The sequence below is a fragment of the Physeter macrocephalus genome, chromosome 7, assembly GCF_002837175.3.
Source record: "Physeter macrocephalus isolate SW-GA chromosome 7, ASM283717v5, whole genome shotgun sequence".
In the NCBI taxonomy this organism is placed as follows: domain Eukaryota; kingdom Metazoa; phylum Chordata; class Mammalia; order Artiodactyla; family Physeteridae; genus Physeter; species Physeter macrocephalus.
The window spans coordinates 149,248,903-149,272,114 of record NC_041220.1 but is presented as its reverse complement, the minus strand read 5'-3'; the positions used below and the strand labels follow the sequence as shown (position 1 = coordinate 149,272,114).

Below are 23,212 nucleotides of genomic sequence, written 5' to 3'. Positions count from 1 at the left end.
CCAGAAAGTTCGTTCGGGTTTCTCCGTAAGCCCTTACGGAGAAACCCGAACGAACTTTTTGGGCAACCTAATATTTATTAGTTATGTGAGACTGGGCTTTGGAAGAGACGTTTGTAGCCGAGGAAACAAAAACTGAGTCTGTAGTGTACAGGTGGCACTCAGTGACGTGACACTGCATGAGATCACCCAAGGAGGGACTGCCAGAGAGAGAGAGATGTCGGAAGACTGAGACTGAGATCCTGACAATATTAAGAGGTCAGGGAACAGAGAAGGAAATGACAGAGGACACTGAGAAATAGCAGTGGGTATGGGAGAAAAAATCAAAAGCAGCCGGAGCAGCCGTCACACGAAAATAAAGACATTGTTGTCCCGAAGGCCAAGTTGCAAAAGAGGGGAACTCTTGCGAGATGGAGACTGAGAATCGAAAATTGGATTCAGCTCCATGACATTATTAGTGAGGTTTACATGAATAACTTGCAGACAGTGGAAGCTGCAAAACCCTGCCTGGATTGTCTTTAGGACGGAAGGGGCTGGTGGAATTTCGTAGTGCGTGGTAGCAAGAAGGAGTGGATGTGAGTTGGTCGGGAAAGTGGTATCAAGAACATATTTTTCTAAGATGGCAACTATGGCAGGATTTTTGTGGATGGGAGGAATCCACTTGGGAATTGGTGCAGAATTTGTATCCTTCCCTCCCAAGGAGGGAGGGAGTCCTTGCTCAGATGGAGGGATTGTGTTTGGAAAGGAGGAGGGTGGCTAGCATCCGTCACCGTTCAGAATATGTGCTTTCAGATGTGGGTACCTCGGTGGCGATGCAGGTAGAAGCCCATGGATGCTTTGGTCTCATTGCTTCCAGGTTCTTGAAGAAACGGAAAGCAAAATCTTCAGCTGATTGAGGGGGTAAGTCTTAGGATTCTAGGAGAGGAAAGTACAAAATATCTGTCAGAGGCAGTTGGAGGACTACTAGACTGCGGAAGTAAACTGGGGGGACCTGGACACCCCACTCGGCATTTACCATCACAGATGTAAAGTCACAGTGGTTGGTGTGGTTATGTTCATGGTGGCCGGTGGGGTGTAGGTGGAGCTGTATTTAATCAGACCTGGGGGTACAAGCTAGTGCAATAAAATGAGAGAGAGGCCAGGGATTCAGGGAGTAAGTTTAGGAGTGAGGATGGTGTTTTACCACTGGATTCTAGTGGGGAAACGGGGTAAAGAAAGGTGAGTTTCAGTGAAAATTTAGTAGCTTCGATGGATTGGTGAAGCCGGTGAAATGAATGGCTTTTGGAAATGGATTGGGGAGTTAGTGGTGAGCTGGAACATTTGAGCTTCGAGATCAGCAAGAAGTTGTAGCCTTGAACTTATGGAGGACTGGTGCTTATTGGAAACCATCATGTGTAGGGACTTAGGTGAGGTGGAGGAAAAGCATCATTGCAGGTAAGATTTCAGAGAACCTAAGGGCAAGGGTAGTGAAAGGATCAGGTGAATGTCTATATAAATATTAAGAATTAGCTCAGCAGAGTTGGAGCCCATGACGATAAAGCAAGAGGCAGAATGTTGAGAAAGGAGAGGGATGGATTTTGGTGTCCGGAAAAGAGAATAATATGATGAAATGGATTATAAGAGAATGAAAGTGTATGGGAACAAAATTGGCCACCCGAAAATGTGTCTGACATGTGGATTATTTTAGAATGATTATTTTAAAAAGCAGAAAACTCAGGAAATCTTTCTTTTTACCTCCCATTAGTGGCCTAAAGAATTTAGATAGAGGGCTTATTCTTGGAATGGAGCATCACCAGACATGTCTGCAAAGAATATGGACCATGTGGGGTGGGGAAACTTAGCAGGGCCTGGAGATCAGAATCCACTCTGTGTCCCACTGTCTCTGCAGGCCCAGCAAACACTTGTTTACAAACGTTTGCTTTTCCGTCTCCACGGGAACTGCCTTCCTTCCCTTTGAGGTCCCAAACTACTACCCCAAGAGCCTCTTTTGTCTTTAGCTGAAGATGATATTTAAGGTGCGGGTTTTGGTCATTTTGGCACGTGACTCAGGGTCTCCGGGTCTCTCCTGTGAATACATGATTTTCAACTTTTGTTTGATTTTCGCCTGCTCATCCATCCCATGTCAATTTAATTCTTAGATTTTAATCTTAAGAACCTAGAAGGGTAGAGAAAAATGCCTTCCTTCCCCACAAAAGTGAAGTAATCGGATGACGTGGGCTTTGAAGCTGGAGGATGGTCTGAGAGTGGCCATGGCAACAGGGCAGACACCGAATATTTCAGGGAACCAGATTGCAGGCGACTGGGAGGGCCGGCCTGAGGTTAGGCTCCTGCAGCAGCTGAGACACCAGGATATGAAAAATTCGGGCCATGAGTGGAATCACGATTGCGTGCTGGTGACTAAGGAGGGCTGGGTGTCTGAGGTCCCTTTGTTACCTGCACCGACAGACCTAGGGGGCATGGGAAAAAGCAGTGTCCTCTCCAGCACCTCAGCTCTGGATGGTTATGTGGCTCTGGATTGTCCTTAAATTTCTAAAATTGCTCCTATTTACATCTCTGTATTATGTTAAGTGTCCGTGGATGGCAGTTAAGAATCTCCTGGAAACACAATACACCAAGGCAAACAAAAATAACCAACATTCCCCACTTTGAATTCTTGGAATTACTGCCATAGCAGGATCTTACTGCTTTTAAGTCCACTGAAGATTTTCTTCAGTAACTTGTGATGTTTTTGTTCTCAGGACCTCGCCATAGCCCTGATTGATTATAGATCCCTCAAATTTGGTTGGAATACAAGAATTGCCTGATTTTTTTTCCTTGGCATGTATCAAATCTCTTCCTGTTTTGTTTTTTTTTAACTTTAGGATTCACAAGCCTTTAATAAAAGATGTCAATATAGTTTTATTTTTGTGTTTCAAAACCCACCCAATTTATTATTTTTTTATTGAGGTATAGTTAATTTACAATATTGTGTTAGTTTCACGTGTACAGCAGTGATTCAGTTTATATATATATATATTCTTTTTCAGATTTCTTTTCCCATATAGGTTATTACAAAATATTGAGTAGAGTTCCCTGTGCTCTAGAGTAGGACCTTGTTGATTATCTATTTTATATATAGTAGTGGGTATATGCTAACTCCTAATTTCTCTTTCTCCTCCCACCTCTCCTGCTAGCCGAAAGTTTGTTTTCTAGGTCTGTGAATCTATTTCTGAAAACCCATCCAGTTTACTTCTACATATAAGCAGATACACCACACAGCCAAGAAAAAAAAAAAAGAATAGTTTTATAGGCAAAGATGCGAAGTATACATAGAGTGCCATGGAAAGTACAGCCTCCCTGTTTCTATACGTGTTGAAGGGAAAGTTAAATCCTGTACTGCATAGAATTTGGTATTCCGTAAGCTGATTTCCTCATCTTGCAGCAGAACTGAATACCAAGATGGGTAAAAACTCAGACACGTTGGTGATGTTCTCCAGCAGAACACAGAACCCGCTCTCTGTGGGACAAAACTGGTCCGAAACACTATCCCTCAGAAATGTTGCATAGAGGTGAATTGCCACCTGCTGGTACCAGGAGCTGCTGATTTTGCTACAAAAGGCTTCCAGAAACTGTCCCAGGAGCTGCCAGAGGAGAGCAGTCTGAAGCTCATCGTGCTGGCTCACCTTTGTCCCCTTGGCCCCAACACATCTGTTCCCTCCTGTGGTCCTTGTGAAAATCACTGTGATGGGCGTTAAAAGGACGCCTGGGATTTTAGGTCAAGAGTCTATGGTGATACATACCAGAGACACACAGTCTGATTCTATAAATAGTATAATTACCATTTTTATTACCAACCAAGAAGGAAGATGAAAAGAGGATGGTATGTCTTATGTCATATGCATACGTACACATATGACATATATATGCATATATGTGTGTGTGTTTGAGTGTGTGTGTATATACACATATTAATGTATATGTTTGTGTGTATATATACACACACACATATATATAGATATAATTTACACTTACTTGTAATTTACAATTCACATATCTTATCATTTACACTTAGATTTACAAAATTCTCCACCTCCTCAGAAGAAAAGTTTTAAAACAGAAAGAGGAAATGATGCAATAAAAGTAGATCCCACTGAAGACCTCAGTTTGCAGATTTCCCTGAAATTTTCTCATTGAGAACATTTTTTATGGAATTATTTGCAGCATTTAATTATAATTCTGTGCATTAGACATAGGGCAGACATGTGGAAATAAAGATTGTGGGCTACACTTAGGTAAAGCTTTCACATTTTGCTAGGTTAGGTCTGTAGTAACTCATACATGTGTTCTAGTTTTGGGTTTTTCTAAAGATGGTTACTCTAAATCTTGATTCCATTGTAAATTTAATACAGTTTCCAGATCAATCCATACCACTGTTAATATATTCTTTTATTACTGCTGCTGAGATATGCAGTTAAATATTGTTATTATGAACAATTAGCATAACCAAATGCTAATCATTCAGGACACAGGAGAGAAGGACTCAAAAAATATGTTAAATATGTCTTTGTATGTAGTGATAATATTAACCATCCTCATTCTAGACAAGGACTACACAATGTTACAAACAATTAATGATAATCTAGTGAAAGAAACACAGTAACATGGTACTGAATATAGACATGCCAACAAGTTTAATCATGACCCTCATGCATCCCCTTTTTATATTTTCTTATAAGACAGTAAATTATTAGACTGACTTTTCCACTTTTCCACTCTATCATATAGTTTTATTACTATCCCTGCTGTCACAGTAAATTACCAAGTATTATAAAGATAATATAACCAGTTTTGTCCCACGGGTCTTTACGATAATAGTTTTCCTTTATGAAAATGCCCTAATTTGACAGATAAGTGTATGGCAGAGTTTCTAGTTGGGTCGAGGCAAAAATATAAATGTAAGTGCATACAATTTTAATGATGCATACACACATATAAATAGGAATATTTCTAACAGTATTATATAGCTTCTTTGTTTTAATTTTGTTGAGATAATTGATAAGTAGACTGAAAGGTGACCCACGGCTTATGGGGAAGTCAGGTAACTTTCTCATGACAAGTCTGAAGTTTTTGGGTTTTTTTTTGTTGTTGTTATTTATTTATTTTTGGCTGTGTTGGGTCTTCGTTGCTGTGTGCGGGCTTCTCATTGCGGTGGCTTCTCTTGTTGCGGAGCATGGGCTCTAGGTGCGCGGGCTTCAGTAGTTGTGGCACGCGGGCCCAGTAGTCGTGGTGCACGGGCTCTAGAGCTCAGGCTGAGTAGTTGTGGTGCACAGGCTTAGTTGCTCCGCAGCATGTGGGATCTTCCCGGACCAGGGCTCAAACCCGTGTCCGCTGCATTGGCAGGCAGATTCTTAACCACTGCACCACCAGGGAAGCCCCAGTCTGAAGTTTTTTAATTGGTTTATTACAGTGTTCAGCAATCCAAGCACAGAATGCTTCATTATGTATTTGCAGGTTGGCTTTGTTGTGTTTTCCCAGATACTGTTATGGCTTTCTCGTGTATTGGCTTTATTAAATGGTTTTATGCCAGTTAATCTATAATGCAGTCTGTGATTTAATATAAGGAGAATGTGTAGAATAATGCTGAAGTGTGGTGAATGACAGGGAAATAGATACTTTGCAACATCCTCACCAACTATGGACAGCTCCAAGCATGCATCATCATGGACCACTCCTCCTGGGATGACAATAGATGCAGAAAGCAGTCATCCAGTGATTCTGACCCTTGATGATGACACAAATACTGAATTCAACCTATACAAAGAGAGAAATAGAAAATACATCTACTGAAAAAATTCCACTAAGCCGCAATTATTAATGGTTAAAAAAAAAAATTAGTAGATGCTACCCTTTGGCTCCTTACCGAATTCATTGTTCTGAGCATTCTCTAAGCATTCTTGTCTACTTCTCTTATTAACCCTTTAAGCTAGGTATCATTGTTACCCCATTTCACAGATGAGGAAATTGAGGCTTTGAGTGATGAAAAAACATTACTCATTGTTAAACATTTAGTGATTTCCTGGGCCAGAGTGAAACTAGGGGTAAAAACCGGGGTTTAAAGAAGACTTAATATTGAGCTACTTTCCGTTTGTGAAGAAAAGATTCCACTCTTTCTTGATATACTGGTTCCAGAATGGTTATTTTGATGATGAAACAGTGTAATAATTGTAAAGACCTTAGGATAATCATTGGTCCTTGGTAATCACCATTCATGTCTATCTTACTTTATTAATATCAGGGAAGAGGACCACCCTGTCTAATAGCAAGTTAATACTTTGAAACAATGCTAGGTCTAAGGCATGTGCTTTTAAAAATAGCAACAATAATAACAAAAATAAATTTTCTTGTCCACTGGAACAGATTGCTTCTACTAGTGTACATGAGGAGAATAGATTAGTCCATTTAATTAAGAGATATCTAAGTGATAATATATATTATTTTTGTCAAGTTCATGAAAGCTAATCCCATGTGAGATTTTGCTGTGGGCTAATTATTTTCTCTATTGCATTCAATATGTCTCTCATAATATACAGAAAATAGAGGAAGCCAATTAGTCATACAACTTTAAATTGACGTTATTGCTAGAGATGTTGAAAATTTTAAATATTGCTTAAAAATAAACAACAGAGAACACATAATTGTATAACATGCTAAAAGATGATTACTACCCCCTTCTGCCAACAATAACAATTTATTTGTATACCCACCTTCTATACCATCATGTTTAAAAAAAAAACCTGATAAAACTCCAATTAATTTCTTTTAAAAAAACTCCAATTAATTTCTTTTAAATTTCCCCATAAACTCTTACAGAAAACCTTTAACCAAAAAAGAAAAAAAAAAATCAGAGTATTGCATTGTAAGAAAAAAATAGCTCTCATTAATACTGTAAGCATTCGGGACTTCCCTGGTGGTGCAGTGGTTAAGAATCTGCCTGCCAATGCGGGGGGCACGGGTTTGATCCCTGGTCCAGGAAGATCCCACACGCCATGGAGCAACTAAGCCTGTGTGCCACAACTACCGAGCCTGTGCTCTAGAGCCCGTGAGCCACAACTACTGAGCCCTCACACCACAACTACTGAAGCCCCTGTGCCTAGAGCCCGTGCACCGCAACAGAGTAGCCCCTGCTCGCCACAGCTAGAGAAAGCCCGCGCACAACAACGAAGACCCAACGCAGCCAAAAATAAATAAATAAATAAATATTTTAAAGTACAGCAAGCATTCCATGAGCTCCAGGGTCACAGGAGACACCATCAGATATGCTGCTTTCCATGATCCCTCTGAGTATTTGCAGCAATCCCTATGAGCTCCTGTCTCAAATTTCTTGCCCTCATAGTTCTCTGCATGGAACCTTTGCCCAAAACTTCTGTCCATCTGTTTTCACTCACCCTTCTAGTCTTTCAGACAAGAATTTACATATCACCACCTCCTAAAGCAGAATAAACCCAAACTCAACTGTTGTGCTTCCCTTCTTGCAGACGTATTTACTGAGAGATCTGCCCTATCCTCTGATTGATCACCATACACTCTTTACCCTATGCTCATCTTCTTTCATTCATTTAAAATTTCAAATTAACATAGAAAATATTTTAACCACATAAAAAATTAAAAATAATGTAAAAGTGCTCCTCTGACCAGCAACTAGATAGATGCTTTGTCATAAATTTTTCAAAACATTTTTTTGAGAGACAAAACATAAATCAAATATCCTTCCTTTGCATATGTTTTCCATCATTCCCAAAGGTAACCGCTTGCTGGCAGTCACTATATATTCATCTGTATGTTCGTATACTGACTAAACCTGCATCCCCCTGTCATAATAGGATTCTGATCAGCATTATTTTGCATTTTGCACTCAACTACACTGATACAGATGGATCTGGTCCAGTGTCCTCAGCTGTTGTAAAGCATTGCATGATACTAAGAGCAATAATTTACACAATCCTTCATAAAAGTAACTTACTTCTTCTGCAATGTTTTCTCTTAAAAACAGTACAAAGATTATGATCCCCAAGCATCCTCCTTATACAGGCATGTTTATCTGGTGATTATACCTGAGATGGAATTTCTGTGTCACAGGATGTTCTTGCCTGAAACTTTGCTATTTCCAAATTGCTTTCCTGAGTAGTGGTACTAATTTTCACATAACCATCCTTGTGTTTTTGGTGTGTGCGGGTGTGCACTCTTCCTGAACTACACGTTGCTACAGACATCCTGTCTGTTTCTTGTCCCACTCCCAGAGTCATCCGTCTCTCCCAGGAGCCCTGGTTCCTTTTACTGGAGGGTGGGATTAGAAGTCAAGTTCTGGGCAGCAGATGGGCCTGTTGCTCCCAGAGTGTCATTTCTTCAGGAACTTGTCAGCTGACAGAGCAAGGAAATATGCAGGGTTCCCTCAGTCTCTGTGGGGGACTGGTTCCAGGATCCCAAGGGATACGAACATTCATGGATGCTCAAACCCTTATATAAAATAGCTTAGTGTTTGCATATAGTGTACGCACAACCTCTTTACTTTAAGACATCTCTAGATTACTTATAACACCTAGTACCATGTAAATAACTGTAAATGCAATGGAAATTGCTGCTGGCTTATGGCACATTCAGATTTTGCTTTTTGGAACTTCCTGGCATTTTTTTCACCCCCCGAGTAGCTTTGATCCGTGGCTGGTTGAATCTGAGGATATGAACTCTCGGATACGGAGGGCTGACTGTGTGTGTGCACGCTAACACATATTTCTGCACGTGTCTCTCAGTATTGCTCTATGTGAGCGTGTGTTTGTATATTCAGCAGAACCTGAGTGCATGGCGGTGTCTACAGCTCTGATCTATCACCACGTGGACCACTGTCACCTCCTTCATTGCTCATCTGCTACCTGGCTCCTGCAGTCCATATACCGATGGGTCAACCCCAGTGTACACGCAGGGCACTATCAGAATTGTTAAGCCATGCCCCCGTGGGAAACAGTTTTGTCAAGTAGAGTTCAGTGCTTATCTGCAAGTCCTTTTGTCTTTCATCTTACAGATCCACCAATACGTAAAGAAATATTAGGTGAGCACCGGCCCCTAACCACACACCTCATTGAAGGTTACTTCACCCATTGGTAACACCATTCAATTCTCTTGACACAGCATACGCATTTCATCCTTGGAGCCCATAAAATTCTCACTATTTTTGTTATTGTTGCTTTAATTTGCATACCTCAGTTTCGGTCTCTGTGCTCTAAAGTTCTGTGACTTTTGACAAACGGCTAGTGTCGCGTATCTGCCACTACTGTATCATACAGAATAGTTTCACCACCCTCAAAGTATCCCCCGTGCTTCACCTATTCAAAACTCCTCCACCCCAAAACCCTGGTTAACGCGGACCTGTTTACCTTCTCTCTAGTTTTGCCTATTCCAGGATGTCACATAAATGGACTCATACAATGTACAATCTTTTCAGACTGCCTTTTTCTGTAATTGAAGTATAGTTGATTCACAATGTTTCAGGTGTACAGCTAAATGATTCAGTAATATGTATGTGTGTGTGTTTACAGACATATATACATATATATAAGTACATGCACCCACGTATATTCTTTTTCAGATTCTTTTCCATTATATAGAATACCTTCTTTCACTTAGTAGTATGCACATAAGGTTCCTTTTTGAATGTCCTTGCCTTGTCTGGTCACTGACCAGGATGCCATTGTAAGCCTGACGACCCTTTCTTTGGTGAAGTAAATGGCTTCATGAGGTCATCTTCTCACTTTAACAGTAAAATCCACCAAATTGACAACGCTGGAATGGGACTACCTCCCACCACAGTGGCGTGGTTCTCAGCAAGTGATGTTTCCCGGTCCACCTCAACCCTGCCCTAGAATCCTTCCTCAGGATTCGCAGTGTGGAGAAGAAACCCTACTCTGGCATTAGGGTGTTCTATGGATTCCGGGATTGTAGTTGGCATGGGGATGGCTCTGTTCTCTGTTGTATGGATTCCGGGATCGTGGTTGATGTGGTGATGGCTCCATTCTCTGGGCAGTTCTGAGGTCCTTGACCCTGTCCTACAGAAAGACTGAGAGTCGCCTGCCTACCTAGACACATAGGACTCCTCAGGCGTTGCTTCACTCTACTCTGTTTATCACTTGGAGACACCATGTTCTGATTAGTTGGTATGGGGTGTGCAGCTCTTTTGCCAGTTGTATTAGTTCCCTATGGCTGCTGTGACAAAGTATTACCATCCTAGGGGCTGAAACAACACACTGATACTCTCACTCCTCTGGCGGTCAGAAGTCTCACGTGGGTCTCACCAGGCTCAGTGCAAGCTGACCTTTGGCCCCCGTTCGTCTCTGAAGCCATCCATGGCTGGTCAAGTCTTTCTCACAAAGCTGTATCTCATGGTCTGACTCATCTGCCTTCCTCCTTCTCCACACTGTACAGGACCCTTGTGATGACACTGGGTCCACCTGGATAATCCAGAATAGTTTCACCATCTCAAGTCCTTATCCTCATCACATCTGCCAAACCCATTTTGTCCTGTAGGGTACGGTGTTCACAGAGTCCAGGGTGAGGATGGGGACACCTTTGGGAAGTGGAGTGGGTGGGGATCATCCCTGGAATTTATAAGGTTTCAACAAGTTGGCGTAAGATTTTCCAGCCTCTATATTCTTACATGAAAAAGGAGATAATGGATTCACGTCTGCGGTTGTGAGGACCCCACGCACTCATGTGTGTGGAGGCTTGGGGTACATTGTTCACAATCTACAAAAGACACCCTCGGGGCTTCCCTGGTGGCGCAGTGGTTGCGCGTCCGCCTGCCGATGCAGGGGAACCGGGTTCGCGCCCCGGTCTGGGAGGATGCTTGTGCTCCACAATGGGAGAGGCCACAACAGTGAGAGGCCTGCGTACCGCAAAAAAAAAAAAAAAAAGACACCCTCCTTCGGCCCTCCCAGTTGGCTGCTGGCCAGATCCCAAAAAGGCACCCTTGCAGAGAAGCCAGGGTCATCTTCTTAATCAGTGTTTCTTCTGTCCTGGACCACAGAGGCCCTGATGACATGTGATAAAAATGTACAGTCGCTGCCCTTTTGGTGAGTTCAGTAGGAATAACGGAGAGAATTTAGCCTTTGCCCCTCAGTGGGCGAAGGGCCAGCAGCTGGGTGACTGTTTTCTTGTCTTTAGATGTGATCACATCCTTGATCTCTGGTGAACAACATTTATCATGTTCAGAATGCCCTGCTTCAAGGATTGTTGCTTTGGTTAAAAAAAAAAAAAAAAAAAAGCCTAATGCTGAGAGTTACCATGGCAAATTCCCTAAGGGCTTGACCAAGCAAATTATATTTCCGACAATTTCATCATAGATTCTTTGCAACTGCAGGCAGATATGTACGCAGCAACGTAGAGTATGCACTTACTTAAAGCCTTTTTCATTTTTTTTAACTTTTTATTGAAATGGTAGCATCACTCCTGATAATTTACCAAGTTATAATCAGTTCATCAGTGAAGAAAGAAAATGCCTTCTCTGTAACGTCCCAATCCTACTTTCCAAAGGAAAGCACGTTCCGCGGTCACTGTTACGTGCTGTGGGCTTCTGCATGCTTTGCAGGATGGTGGCACCAGGCTCTCATTGCAGCTCGTGCCTCTTATTCTCCAGGCACCTCCGATTTCTCCCAATTCTTTGTGTCGGTGTTAGGGTTAGAGAAGAGGAACCTCTGCTGGACCTCATGCTTCCTCTAGGTCTTATGCTGTAAGGTATGGCTTGGCCATCATCTGGATTTGGCCACTGTGTCTTACCACCAGACCTTTTTAATCCCTTTGGCTTGTAAAGGTGCTTGCTCTTTCCCCGTGTGCCGTTCAGTAACCATGATTTTACCGATGAATTCAGCCTTCAGGATGGCAAAACCCTAACGGGAAGTATCTTCTCAGGGCAGCATAAAGATCCCAGAAACCGGAGAAGAAGACAGAAAGCCTATCAGTGAAACATACAAGCAGCAGGAAATAGCTCAGCTAATTATTCTGCTGCAAGTACAGATAGACACTGTGTTCTAAGACACGGGGACCTGGTATCATAGTAATGAAAGGAGTAACCTGTTATCACTTGAATGAAAGGAATGAACCATAGTGGGGTCCCTTGGAAGGTTTGCTATGTAGTTTGGTGTTTATTTAACCCAGACATGTCCTACTCGTGGCTTTGCAGTTTACAGTTTTTATATTTTAATTTTTTATTGAAGTAGAGTTGATTTACAATATTGTGCTAGTTTCAGGTGTACAGCAAAGTGATTCGGTATTTTTGAAGATTATCTTCCATTATAGTTATTACAACGTAATGGGTATAATTCCCTGTGCTGTACAATGAATCCTTGTTGCTTATCTGTTTTATGTATGGTAGTTTGTATCTCTTAATCCCATACCTCTAATTTATCCCCACCCTTCCCTTCCTTCTCCCCAGTGGTAACCACTAGTTTGTTTTCTATATTTGTGAGTCTGTTTTTGTTTTGTATGTACATTGATTTGTATTTTTCATCTTCCACATATAAGTGATATCATACAGTGTTTGTCTTTCTCTGTCTGACTTATTTCACGAAGCATAATATTCTTTAGGTCCATCCACGTTGCTGCAAATGGCACTGTCTCATTCGTTTTTTTTATGGCTGAGTAATAAAATCCATACAATGTCTGTCTAATGATACATGTCTTAGATGCAAATGTGCCTGCCATTACCGGGCTTGTTCTAATTTTGTTTATGTGTATATTTCCATGAAGTCCTTGCCCTTTCTTTAGCAACTCTTCTGATTCAATTTACGTGTGTTTGTTGAGTATATGAGTTGATTTGTTACAGACTTGGTTTGGTGATGCCGTGGAAAGCTTTAATACAGTCTTGATCTTATGATCTCCTCTTGTCCTCATCTGTTTTTCAGTGGACAGTACCTGCCTTATTTTATTGGCCAGCTCTACTCGACATACTCTTTTGCTGTGTGAGTGGTGGTGGTGGCGTGTGCCCATATTTATTTCTCTTTCTATGATTGAATTGGTGATTAAGGTTTTGGTTCATCTGATTCACTATTTCTCAAAATGAGGCAAAGGACCAGTCCATCAAAACCATCTGAGGTGTTTGAACAGCACCATTTCCATTTCAGGAGACCCTCTTTCCAGACTCTCTTGGAAGGAAGGGCTTTGGAATCCTTCTCATGAGCAACTCGCATGATTTGAATACACAGTGTTGGCTAAATAATACCCTCCGTCGGATTACTGTATGCCGAAATACTGTTGGTTGTTTTTTCACCATTAGAGATAGACTCTGTTGTACACCAGCTGAAAAAAAATATACAAATTAGCACCTTTAAAATCCCTCTTCCTCCTTCTAGTCACATGCCAAAATTGTGTAATTAATTTTCCAATTAATTATGTAATTAAGGTGCACCATATGTGCTTTGTTTTGGAAGTGAAGTTTAAAAATTGTTTAGTTATCCATTTCAAATAATTCAAAGTCACTGAGAATCGTTTATGGACACATTTTCATCAGTTGAGATTTAATTTGCTTTTGCCTTTGGCTCTTTTCGATGAATTATTTTTCCTCTCGGCTTCTCTGTGTTTTGACTAGATTTAAAAACGGATGGTGAACCACATGTCACTAAGGTATGTTTATAAATATGATTTATATATATGTATATACATTTAGATATATATTTTATATATTATAGAATATATATAATTTATATATCACATATATATATACAAATATATAGATTATATAAAAATATATATCACTAAGATAGGTTTAGCATCTGGTGTGTGTATATGTATGTATACCAGTTGTATATGTGGATATATGCATATATCTCTGAGATATGTTTAGTGCTTAATGGTGACTGAGATTGAGCTTTATTTTTTTCTTCAGAAATAATGTACCATCTTATATCTGTACTTTGGAAAAATCCCTTGGTTTGTTTCATGACAGCTTTGAGTGTTATTAATTTTTCATATTTGTTTCATCACAGGCTAATCCTGCACTCATAACCTCCTTTTGTTTCTTTCCCATCCCTTCTTTTTCTAAATAACTTTTTTAAAAATGTGCTATTTTACTCTTTTTCTAACAATGTATTTTTCGCTATAATTTTATCTTACGTATTACACTCACTGCAGAGAGGTTGTCTGTATCATTCAATGGCCTAGTTATCACTCTTGTCATTCCTTGTCCTGAAGTTCTCTCGAGGCAGAATCTTGTTCTCTTTCTTTCAGGGGATTTGTTGTGTCTTGAGATGCAGGGTTTCATAGACCTTTGTCTGCTATTGTTGGTCGCATTGTTTCAGGTAGCGGGTAAATCAGGTTCCTGTAACTTCACATTAAGGCCGAAGCACAGATAGTCTGGGTATCAGAAGAAAGTGATAAAGCAGCTGGAATTCTGCTGGGCATCTTCTAAATCCTTCACGCCCAAATGGTGTGTGCACATGAGGGCTAGGCAAAGAGTTGATGTGGAGAAAACTGTCCTGTGCAGCTGAGTGAGCCGTATTGGAGGAGATGGACTGTTTCCCCAGGAATTATTGAAAGGGGAGGGGCTGTTGAACTGTGGGACAGAGACTGTTGCAGTAGGTACAACTCTAACTGCAAGACCTGTGTCTATGGGGACGTATGTATGTGTATGGCTGATTCACTTTGTCATACAACAGAAACACAGCATTGTGAAGCAATTATACTCCAATAAATGTGAATTTAAAAAAATTTTTTTTAAAGGTGAGGCAGGAAGGAGAAACACTGAAACTTTTTAACAAGCATTTTGTTTTGATCAGCATGTGTGGACAATTCAGTGCATTGTTTATGAGACAGACAGATGGGAACCTGGAGAGTCTGTGTCTGGCCCTGTCACATAGGTAGACAAGTGGGGTAGTCTTACCAAGTCATGTGAGGAAGGAGTTTCCCAGAACATAAAAGGGTGAGCTATTTCTTAATCACTACTGCTTTCCAGGGTAACAGGGCTTGGGGGAAATTCAGCTTTGTTCATTTCTAGAGGTGGCTGTACATTTTAGGTTGACATAACATTTCCGTATGTCAGCCATCCAAGGAATGATGACTTTTGAATTTTGTTCAATAGGGTAAACCTGTATAGTACTCTGTTGCTGTTGATAATTTAATGGGGTTACAAAAAGTTACAAAAACAACAAAACTTTACTGAAGGCCATTTCTCTAATTTCCCCTCTAAGGACCCATCATTGGAATCCTAAGTACTGACTAATCTTAAAATGTCAAGACAACAGTTGCTCAGAAATTGCCTGCTACGGATTAAATATAAGCTTATTTACAATCTGTAGCTTTCCATGTTAGAGTCAGTAAGCCATAGACATTTGGGACACCAGAAAAAGAAAATCCTTTGAGTTGCCAAATAAATGTAGTCATCTATTTCTGGCACCAAATGAAATGAAAATTTTACAAAACAAACAAAAACAACAAAACTTTACTGAAGGCCATTTCTCTAATTTCCCCTCTAAGGACCCATCATTGGAATCCTAAGTACTGACTAATCTTAAAATGTCAAGACAACAGTTGCTCAGAAATTGCCTGCTACGGATTAAATATAAGCTTATTTACAATCTGTAGCTTTCCATGTTAGAGTCAGTAAGCCATAGACATTTGGGACACCAGAAAAAGAAAATCCTTTGAGTTGCCAAATAAATGTAGTCATCTATTTCTGGCACCTTCTTTTCCCAAGAAATGAAAATTAAAACCTGACTGATTGTTCCACTATATTCAAGTCTACCAGAGCCATCACCAAAGATCACCCGTCAGTGATCTTTGGCCTCCTGTGTCCATGTTTATTTAGAATATTTTCCTGCATGATTCTTCTCTTGTGCAAGTGATTCTCCAAAAATAGGGGAGGGGGAGGAAATCTCATTAAAATACAGGGATGTAACTGCTCCTGTGTTTCTCAATGCACTAAACACAAATCTTGGCAGTTGAACTTTGAAGATAGGTGTTGAAAACGTATGGTTTTATTGAGCCAGAGATCAAATTAATTCTTACAAAGACACAGATTGAAGTGAAAGCAGTCGTTCAGTACAAAAAAAAAAGAAAAAATGACCAAGGCCCAATTATTTAAGTAAGTGTGGGTTTTTTAAAGCAGTGCATTATAAAATTCAGTGTACTTTTTCAGCTTTCATCAATTCATGTATTAAGATGTTGGCATCATTTTATTGACCTAAAATATCAAACTACCTTCACTTCAGTAATTCAGTTTTCTGAGTGTTTTGATTTTTTTATGTTCAGAAAATAGGTTTCATCTGGGTTTTTCCATCATGTCTCAGAATTACAGTAATTTTATCTTTAAAGAAAACAATCTTTATACTCTAAAATAATGGATGGGTAATGAAGGCATGTGTTCATTTGCCTCATGCTTCTTTCAGAAAATTAGTAAAATTACTGAAAATTGCTCTGTAATATATAGCCTAGACTTATGGTAAAAAAAATGCCAACTTTTTGCTTTATAAATTCAGTGGAGGAGGGATATTACAGAACCTTCAGTAAAGGCATAGGGCTGCATTTCTGTAAGCATTATGACCACTTGAAAATGATTTTTTAAAAACCCTGAATAATACTTGGTAGTAGATATATTGGATGGAACTGGGTAAATAAAATTATATATGCTAAATTAGTGTCTGGCAAGCATAGCTGTACAAAATATATTTCCCACCCCTTTTTCCCTTTCTTTACAAAGCAAACCACAGCAAACAATCTGCCCTGACTCATAGAGCCATGTCACCCAGTTATGTTTAAAGATGTATAATTGGAGGTACTGGGGACAGAGTTTCTAGGGAAAAAAACCTTGGATTTTCACTCTTTCTCCTCCCCTTTCACCTGGAAATCCCCAATCTCTGAACATTCAGAGATCGTGTGTATGTGAGCGAATATGGGTGTGTAAATGTTAGATGGATGGATGGAAGGGAGGAAGGACAGACGATAGAAAAGGATGAGATACAGACAAATGATGGTTAGATGGAAATATATGAAAAAAGATGAGATGGATGGATGACAAGATACATTAATGATAATACTTAAGAGAGGTATAAACTTCTTTCCTTCTCTCTACATACATCCACAAACAAGCATAGATTTACACACATCTGTGCAAACACACACTTTCTTATTGTTACCTCAAAGTTTGTATGCATTTGAAATACCTTTAGATTGTACTTTGTTACTTTTTGTAATGTAGCATTCCGCTTCCACCATCCATTTATTTAAAGACCTCTGTTCCTGCATCATTACTACCTTCATACCTTTGGAGCCTGGCAACCTTCAGGAAGTCTAGGAGCAAAGCAGTGTCCTCTTGGTGCTGCAGTAGGCGACTGGGCCTGGCTGCAGCCCTGGGAAGATGTGAGGACCTGATCCAGGAATCGAGGGATTGCCACCAGGGACTGTAAGAGGAAAGGGGGAAAAAAAAAAGTAACTTGAAAGATCCCTAGCAAAGCAGGATCTCTTAAATAATCTCTCTTGATTAATGCATTGTTTGAGGACTTCTTTTTAAATAGCATATAGTAGAAATGTTCTTTTTGGCATTTTCCTAATAATTTTGCCTTAGGGCACCGTTAACTCTGAGAGTCTTCTGTTTGCAAGCCTGTCTTCCTCCTCCACCCAGGGAGCAAGCTGTAATACTTGACAGAAAATGGTAAAATAAACACCTGGAGGCTAAACTAAACACCTGGAGGCTAAACAATATGCTACTAAAAAACCAATGGATCATTGAAGAAATCCAAGAGGAAATCAAAAAATACCTAGAGACAAATGACAACGAAAACACGATGTCCAAAACCTACTGGATGCAGCACAAAACCTATGGGAGACAGTAAAAGCTGATCTAAGAGGAAAGTTTATAATACAGTCCTACCTCAGGAACCAAAAAACATCTGAAACAACCTACACCTAAAGCAGCTAGAGAAAGAAGAACAAACAAAACCCAAACTTAATAGAAGGAAAGAAATCATAAAGATCAGAGCAGAAATAGAGATGAAGAAAACAATAGAAAAGGTCAATGAAACCAAAACCTGGTTCTGTGAAAAGATAAACAAACAAAATTGATAAATCTTTAGCCAGACTCATCAAGAAAAAAAGGGAGAGGCCTCAAATCAACAAAATTAGAAATGAAAAAGAAGTTACCACAGACACTAGCACAGAAATACCAAGGCTCATAAGGGACTACCACAAGAAACTATATGCCAGTAAAATGGACAACCTAGAAGAAATGGACAAATTCTTAGAAAGGTACAACCTTCCACGACTGAGCCAGGATGAAATAGAAAATACGAACAGACAAATCACAAGTACTGAAATTGAAACTATGATTTAAAAACTCCCAACAAACAAAAGTCCAGGATCAGATGGCTTCACAGGCAAATTCTATCAAATATTTCGAGAAGAGTTAACATCTATCCTTCTGAAACTCTTCCCAAAAATTGCAGAGGAAGGAACACTCCCAAGCTCATTCTACGAGGTTACCATCACCCTGATACCAAAACCAGACTAAGATGATGGCACACAAAAACTAAGATGATGACACACAAAAAAAGAAAATCACAGGCCAATATCACTGAACATAGATGCAAAAATCCTCAACAAAATACTAGCAAACCAAATCCATCAATACATTAAAAGGATTATACACCATGATCAAGTGGGATTCATCCCAGGGATGCAGGGATTTTTCAGTATCTGCAAGTCAATCAGTGTGATACATCACAATAACAAATTGAAGAATAAAAACCACATGATCATCTCCACAGATGCAGAGAAAGCTTTTGACAAAATTCAACACCCATTTATGATAAAAGCTCTCCAGAAAATGGGCATGGAGGGAACCTATCTCAACACAATAAAGGCCATATAGGACAAACCCACAGCAAACATCATTCTCAAAGGTGAAAATCTGAAAGCATTTCCTCTAAGATCAGGAACAAGACAAGGATGTCCCGTCTCACCACTATTATTCAACATAGTTTTGGAAGTCCTAGCCATGGCAATCAGAGGAGAAAAAGAAAAATCAAACTGGAAAAGAAGTAAAACTGTCACTGTTTGCAGATGACATGATACTACACATAGAGAATCCTAAAGGTGCCACCAGAAAACTACTAGAGCTCACCAATGAATTTGGTAAAGTTGCAGGACAGAATTAATGCACAGAAATCTCTTGTATTTCTATTCCCGAAAAATGGAAGATCAGGAAAAAAATTAAGGAAACAATCCCATTTACCATCAAATCAAAAAGAATAAAATACCTAGGAATAAACCTACCTAAGGAGGCAAAAGACCTGTATTCTGAAAACTGTAAGACGCTGATGAAAGAAATCGAAGATGACACTAACAGATGGAAAGATATACCATGTTCCTGAATTGGAAGACACAAATATAGATCAATGGAACAGAATAGGAAGTCCAGACATAAACCCATGCACATATGGTTAGTTAATCTATGACAAAGGAGACAAGAATATACAATGGAGGAAAGACAGTCTCTTCAACAAGGGGTGCTGGGAAAACTGGACAGCTACATGTAAAAGAATGAAATTAGAACATTCTCTACACCATGTACAAAAATAAACTCAAAATGTATCAAAGACCTAAATGTAAGACCAGAGACTATAAAACTTTTAGGGGAAAACATAGCCAGAACACACTTTGACATAAATTGCAGTAATATCTCTTTGGATCCACCTCCTAGAGTAATGAAAATAAAAACAAAAATAAACAAATGGGACCTAATTAAACTTAAAAGCTTTTGCACAGCAAAGGAAACCATCAACAAAATGAAAGGACAACACACAGAATGGGAGAAAATATTTGCAGTGATACAACTGACAGGGGATTAATCTACAAAATCAACATTACTCCATTAAAAAATTAATTTAAAAAAGTTTGTAAGCATGAAAAAAAATATGGTACATATACATGATGGAATACTATTCAGCCATAAAAAAGAATGAAGTAATGCCATTTGCAGCAACATGGATGGACCTAGAGATTATCATACTAAGTGAAGTAAGTCAGAGAAAGACAAAACATCATATGATATCACTTGTATGTGGAATCTTAAAAAAATGATACAAATGAAATTGTTTACAAAACAGAAACAGATTCACAGACAAAGAAGACAAACTTACAGTTACCAAATTAAACTTAAAAGCTTTTGCACAGCAAAGGAAACCATCAACAAAATGAAAGGACAACACACAGAATGGGAGAAAATATTTGCAGTGATACAACTGACAGGGGATTAATCTACAAAATCAACATTACTCCATTAAAAAATTAATTTAAAAAAGTTTGTAAGCATGAAAAAAAATATGGTACATATACATGATGGAATACTATTCAGCCATAAAAAAGAATGAAGTAATGCCATTTGCAGCAACATGGATGGACCTAGAGATTATCATACTAAGTGAAGTAAGTCAGAGAAAGACAAAACATCATATGATATCACTTGTATGTGGAATCTTAAAAAAATGATACAAATGAAATTGTTTACAAAACAGAAACAGATTCACAGACAAAGAAGACAAACTTACAGTTACCAAACGGAAAAGGTGGGGAGAAGGATAAATTAAGAGTTTGTGATTAACATATACACACTACTATATATAAAATAAACAAGAAGGACCTACTGTATATAGCACAGGGAACTATACTCAGTATGTTGTAATAAGCTAAATGGGGAAAGAATCTGAAAAAAAAAATGATATATACATACCTAAACAAATGGGACCTAATTAAACTTAAAAGCTTTTGCACAGCAAAGGAAACCATCAACAAAATGAAAAGACAACACACAGAATGGGAGAAAATATTTGCAGTGATACAACTGACAGAGGATTAATCTACAAAATCAACAATACTCCATTAAAAAATTAATTTAAAAAAGTTTGTAAGCATGAAAAAAAATATGGTACATATACATGATGGAATACTATTCAGCCATAAAAAAGAATGAAGTAATGCCATTTGCAGCAACATGGATGGACCTAGAGATTATCATACTAAGTGAAGTAAGTCAGAGAAAGACAAAACATCATATGATATCACTTGTATGTGGAATCTTAAAAAAATGATACAAATGAAATTGTTTACAAAACAGAAACAGATTCACAGACAAAGAAGACAAACTTACAGTTACCAAACGGAAAAGGTGGGGAGAAGGATAAATTAAGAGTTTGTGATTAACATATACACACTACTATATATAAAATAAACAAGAAGGACCTACTGTATATAGCACAGGGAACTATACTCAGTATGTTGTAATAAGCTAAATGGGGAAAGAATCTGAAAAAAAAAATGATATATACATACCTGAATCAATCACTTTGCTGTACAACTGAAACTAACACATTATTAGTCAACTATATTCCAATATAAAATAAAAGTTTTTTAATAAAAAATAACAAGTATGAAAATTTGTCTTATAGGGAATTCACAGCCCTCAAACTTGTGTTCATTATTGTGGCTTATCAATTCTTTCTCAATTCACCTCTTAATTTGTAAGAGGTACTGTACAAGTACCACCTCTAAATAGTTTCCTTGTCCAATCCCTTCTTTACCTCTCTAGGCCTTTATGAAAGTTCCATTTATTCTTTCCTTGCACATTTAGTTTAACAACATTATATAAGATTTATTGTTCATTACCCCTTTTGAAACCCTTATATTCCCCTACATTCCATCACTTTTAGACTTTTCTGTCAATGAACATCCTCAAGAGATTTAAACAGGATAATTGAGTTGGTCCATGTTCAAAGTACTAGGCTGCACTGTTTTCTTTCACCTTCAAGGAAAAAAGTATCAAGGTTCCTGTATAATGCTAGCTATTGAACATTCACCATTTTTTTTAACATCTTTATTGGAGTATAATTGCTTTACATTGTTTTCTTAGTAATTGAGTTGGTCCATGTTCAAAGTACTAGGCTGCACTGTTTTCTTTCACCTTCAAGGAAAAAAGTATCAAGGTTCCTGTATAATGCTAGCTATTGAACTTTCACCATTTTTTTTAACATCTTTATTGGAGTATAATTGCTTTACATTGTTGTCTTAGTTTCTGCTGTATAACAAAGTGAATCAGCTATAAGTATACATGTATCCCCATATCCCCTCCCTCTTGCATCTCCCTCCCATTCTCCCTATCCCACTCCTCTAGGTGGTCATAAAGCAACAAGCTGATCTCCCTGTGCTACGTGGCTGCTTCTCACTAGCTATCTATTTTAAATTTGGTAGTGTATATATGTCAATGCTACTCTCTCACTTCTTCCCAGCTTACGTTTTGCCCTCCCCGTGTCCTCAAGTCTATTCTCTACATCTGTGTCTTTATTCCTGTCCTGCCTCCTGCCCCTAGTTTCTTCGGGACCTTTTTTTTTTTTTTTTTTTTTTAAGATTCCCTATATATGTGTTAGCATATGGTATTTGTTTTTCTCTTTCTGAATTACTTCACTCTGTATGAGACTCTAGGTCCACCCACCTCACTACAAGTAACTTAATTTCGTTTCCTTTTGTGGCTGAGTAATATTCCATTGTATATATGTGCCACATCTTCTTTATCCATTCTTCTATCGATGGACACTTAGGTTGCTTCCATATCCTGGCTATTGTAAATAGTGCTGCAATGAACATTGTAGTACATGACTCTTTTTGAATTATGGTTTTCTCAGGGTATATGCCCAGTAGTGGGATTACTCGGTAATATGGTAGTTCTATTTTTAGTTTTTTAAGGAACCTCCATACTGTACTCCATAGGGGTTATATCAGTTTACCTCACCAACAGTGCAAGAGGGTTCCCTTTAATCCACACCCTCTCCAGGATTTATTGTTTGTACATTTTTTGATGCTGGCCATTCAGATTACTGTGAAGTGATACCTCATTGCAGTTTTGATTTGCATTTCACTAATGATAAGTTATGTGGAGCACCCTTTCATGTGTTTATTGACAATCAGTACATCTTCTTTGGAGAAATGTCTATTTAGATCTCCTGCCTATTTTTGAATTGGGTTGTTTGTTTTTTTGATATTGAGCTGCATGAGCTGCTTGTATATTTTGGAGATTAATCCTTTGTCAGTTGCTTCGTTCACGAGTATTTTCTCCCATTCCGAGGGTTGTCTTTTCATCTTGTTTATGGTTTCCTTTGCTGTGCAAAAGCTTTTAAGTTTCATGAGGTCCCATTTGTTTATTTTTGTTTTTATT

General features: G+C 38.8%; 1 long non-coding RNA gene across 1 annotated transcript; it reads right to left on the bottom strand.

The window, feature by feature from the left end:
* Positions 1-823: 823 nt before the first annotated feature.
* On the bottom strand, positions 824-17,341 carry LOC129392227 (uncharacterized). Its single transcript, XR_008617723.1, has 3 exons — positions 17,274-17,341; positions 5,666-5,787; positions 824-912 (listed from the first exon to the last, which is right to left on the bottom strand). It is a non-coding gene; the product is annotated as an uncharacterized lncRNA (long non-coding RNA).
* Positions 17,342-23,212: the final 5,871 nt, after the last annotated feature.